Consider the following 4,779-nt stretch of genomic DNA (forward strand, 5'->3'; position numbering starts at 1 on the left):
TGAAGTAAAGCAGTGACATAAGCTCTCGTCCTCCAGTGTCTCATTTTCAGTCAGTCTGTGTCTCTCCAGTAGCATTTGTTTGGAGTTGAAGATGTCACATTGGGTTTTTACAGGGAGGGTTGGTGGCGGCGTGATTTCCCAACAGCTTGACTCGTGGTTCTGACTCATTAGCTTCCTGCACTGCCACAATGAGCCTCATCAATCGTAACCCCCAGCGCAAAAGAGCTGCTTTCTCTCTACCTGGCCTTTATGGTTCTCTTTGCTCAGTAACACAACCAGGAAGCTGTGCGGCTTTGCTAGAACGTAAATGCATAAAGGGATATAAATAACTCAGAAAGGAGTTTTTAATATAAATACAGTCAGAGATAGAGTGATGCAGAGTGCTCAACAAATCAATCAGACCGTCTCCCAGTGTTAGGTTTTTGTCACAGATGTGATAAATTAACAGTGTTGATAATAATCAAAATCATTGTTAAGAAAAAAGCTGAAAAAGAAAATTGCATTATTTATTCATTTTTTTTTATCAAGATATCAAATGACATCCTATGCCACCAGAATAGATGCCAATTTTGACATTGAAAATCTGAAATCTAAAAATGGAAACAGTGGCATGAAAGCTTATGTTGTTTTTATGATAAAGTAAAACAAAAAAAAAAACATAAAAAAGCTCCACTGAAAGCTAAAATACCAACGTTAAAAAAAAGCCTTTAACAGCCTCAAATAAAGTTATTTGTTTACACTGACTGACCTTTTATGTTTACAGTGGGCCGGTTCTTCCGTTTACACTGACAGTTTCACGGGACTTCCTGTTAGGTGACGTTGTCCTAGGCCTTTTCCCTTGGAATAATTTTACTGCACCATTAAAAAACACTAGGCTACCCCCGGCCTCTGACTCATAGGGGGTAAGAGCATCGCAAGAAAGTCAGCTAGCTAATGCAACTTAGCTAACATTTCCTCCCAGCTCTGTAGCTCGTTAATAGTGAAGCAAGTGACAAGAGGAAAGGACAAAAAACCTTTACAGAGTTTACGACGCTGTTTAGTTCCATCTGAACTCAAAACATCGGTCTCAAAGTTGTTCAGTTAATATGGCCGCTAGTATCTAGTACTCATGAAGCCCCGCCTCTCGGTCTTGACTCTTAGCCCTTCCCACACACCAAAAGAGTGCCACCCTGGAAAGCTGCTACATCAAACAGATCATATATGTTCATATTTTATCTATCTATCTATCTATCTATCTATCTATCATGCGGTTTTCACCAAAGGGGAAATTAGTTATACAGACAATTGTCTTAGTAACAGGCTGCAAACATGGATATTTCGGCTGTTAATTTCTTCCTTTTAACCAAGGAGTCTGTGGGGATTACCTCGCTTGTGGCTCTGGCCTCAAGTAGCCATTTGTGAAACTGCAGTTTTCGGCTCATGTGGTCAGGCTTCTTTTTTCAGTCGCTGATGCTCTCGCTTGATTTCCACACATGAAGTCAGCTGAAATCCAACCAGAGATGAGAGCGAGCAGAGGAGGTGAGGAAGAGACACACAAAAATTAGACATCCTTGCCTCGCAGCCTTCATTTTAAAGCAAAGTCAATTAAATATGACGTTTGGCACAGCTGCATCATCTGTCAGTTGTTTTGTTACAGCCGACTGCTGTATGTTATGATTTCAGATGCCAGAAGAGCATAACAGTCCTCATGACAACTTTTATTTTTAGAAGTACTTTAATTAAATTCACAATGAAACCCAGTCTCTCTCTCTCTCTCTCTCTCTCTCTCACACACACACACACACACACACACACACACACACACACACACACAGCAAAGAGCATAATAATTTAAAATAACTGAAATAAATTATGAAAACACAGAAACATTGTGTACGATGCCTCTTTTATCTATGAGGTATGAAAGCACTTCCACAGAGAATACAATTCAACTACAGCTCCGCCATTCTCAATCCACTGTCCTCCAGATCCATTTTATGAATTGAAACCTCCTTCAGCATGGTGCAGTGAAATTGCTGTCTGAAACAGGCATGAGGATGGGGGGCCAGAAGAGCCAAGAAGGTACAAGGCAGAGAAACGACAAAATACTCGATACACACCAGAGAGTGAAGGCCAATAAGGAACAGGTAGACTCAGACACTAAGGAGGGTGGGAAAAGAACAAAACAGGAAAGTAAAAGCCATGTGAGGAGCCTCCAAAATAAAACAGGAAGTGAAATGGAGACAGGAAAGAGGAAAAAAGAAAGCAAATCAAGGAGAAGAAACAAGATAATTACAGTCTAACCAATCATGTTCTCTGTAATGCAGTACGATTGCATAAAAGATATGAGGAATAATGGCCATATAAGTTCTTATGGAGTGAAAGTGATATTTTGTGGTGCTTTACATGCTGATAGAGTGCAACAGCGATGTGCTAAGTAAGTAAATGTTTACTTTCCAGTGTAGGACAGAGCAAAGAATTACTGTATGATCTCACCACTCTGGCAGATTAAGTGAAACACAGTGAAGACAGCAGTCTTTCACATGTGCTGAGCTTGAGTTAACAAGCCCTGCTGCAGCAGCTGTAGGTGTGTGTGTGTGTGTGTGTGTGTGTGTGTGTGTGTGTGTGTGTGTGTGTGTGTGTGTGTGTGTGTGTGTGTCATCGGGACTCTCTGATGGCTGCCAGCAGGCCCTGCACGGCTCCTACAGGAGGTAATGTAATGACCCTCTGTTGGCATGCCCCTCAACCCGCTTTCAACACACACACACTGACCAACAATCAGAGCCACATCGCTCCTCCTCTACCTTCCTCCTTCACACACACACATGCGCTCACACTGATAAAAAACTGGGTTATCATCACAGTTTTTTTGCTGCTGCAGGGTATATAGCTTACAAAGCAGAAGAAACAGTTTCAAGGAATCACAGGACAAACAGTTTCCGAGGCAAACACACGTGCACAAAACACACAACCCACAGGAGAGTCCAATAACCAAAACTAAATTAAAGACCTCTAGCAATTTTCTTAGGGGGTGTGTGTGTGTGCGTTAAGGGCACAAATGTTAACACAATGATGCACCAGGCACAGTAATTTAAACACTGCCCAGACTCACAGGAAAAGGTCATCATTGCATAATAAGGCAAACTTGACTTTTCCTACAACTCTACATCTAATATTTTGAGGCATTTGACTGCTGCTGAATGAATATTGTTACAACTTCTTTTTTTTACCCAATGTCTAAAGTGCTTCCATTTAAAGAGAAAACTGCAATAAAATGTCTAAAAAGAAAGAAGGAAAAAACACACACACATGCTGGACGAAAGCCGGGCCCCACAAAGAACACACGTATTACTCATCCCCCACAGAGCCGCCTTGCTTTAGTGTATTGTGGGAGGGCTGGGGTGGGCGGCTGTGCAGGGGATTGGGAGCTGCGGTATAAGACTGCATGACTTCAGCCTGCATGTAATATATCTACATGATGCTTTTTCAGCTTTCCTTTGCACTAAGTGGCTTCTGTTTCAGCTAAAATAAAAAAAAGTAAAATGTGCATGTGTGTGTGTGTGTGTTCCCTTCAAAACTAATCAGGAAAGCCAGTGTGGTGGAACCCAGACATCTTGTTTATCCTGAGATTTACCCGCACTTCACCTTCAGATCCACACACACACACACACACACACACACACACACACACACACACACACACACACACACACACACACACACACACACTCTCAGTTTACACACCACACTCACAAGTGAAGGTCTTGTGCTTGTCCCAGGTGCAGAGAAATCTGTGAAGCAGCATGTGGCTTGTCCCAGTTCCTCTACAGTACCTGTGTGCCTTTGTGTGTGTGTGTGTGTGATTGCGTATTGCGACAAGACTGACCCATTTGAATCTTAATACAGGCGCTCACCATTGCATTCCTGAAACTAGTTCAACATGTAGGCTATAGGCTGCGTGTGACGCTGTCACAGAGCAGTGATGCTGAGGTCAAAGTGAGAAGACCTGCATTTGTTGGAGATTTGGTGACTAAAAAAAAAGTACTTTTTTTTTCTTAGAGCTGGAAACTGAATGCAAAAAGATGTTGATGGGTGGAGGCGGAGGGGCTGAGATGGGCTTTGAGGAGATGGAGAAAGCCTCTGCTTCCTGCTTCTCCAGTTTTGACAGCAGGGTGAAGTCAGAGATGTGACTCTTGTGAGCTTAAGCTTTTTCAAAGCAGCGCACGTCTAATCTGTGTCCTGACCAAAGGAGGTGTGTGTGTGTGTGTGTGTGTGTGTGTGTGTGTGTGTGTGTGTGTGTGTGTGTGTGTGTGTGTGAGAGAGAGAGAGGGAGAGAGAGAGAGAGAAAGCGGGAGAGGAGGGAGAGAAAGAAGTGAGACACTGAAGCAAACAGGGTGAAGAAGAGAGGGAGAGAGGGGAAGGACTGTTTGTGTGCCTGGGTGCTGAGCAGCAGCAGAGCAGCTTAGATCCGGACCAGAGGTGACCAGGGCTCGGGGTGAAGGTGTGCGCGCGTATGTGTGTGTGTCTGTGTGTGTGCGCGCGTGCATGTGTGAGTTTGTGTTGCGCGCCTGGAGGAGAGACTGCAGGAGCGGGAGGAAAAAGGTTCTCAACTTCCCTCTTCCTCTCTGCGCCGCTCTGCCCTGTGTCGCTCCCTGCGTACTGCTCCTCTTTCCCTTTTTTTTTTTTTTTTTTTTTTTTTTACCCCGGGACACAGGCAGCAGCTGCCGCTGGTAGTGGTGCTGCTGCTGCTGCTGCTGGTGGTGGTGAGATGTGAAGAGGCTTGAAGTATGGCATGCAAGG

This window comes from Oreochromis aureus, linkage group 2 (assembly GCF_013358895.1).
Source record: "Oreochromis aureus strain Israel breed Guangdong linkage group 2, ZZ_aureus, whole genome shotgun sequence".
Taxonomy (NCBI): domain Eukaryota; kingdom Metazoa; phylum Chordata; class Actinopteri; order Cichliformes; family Cichlidae; genus Oreochromis; species Oreochromis aureus.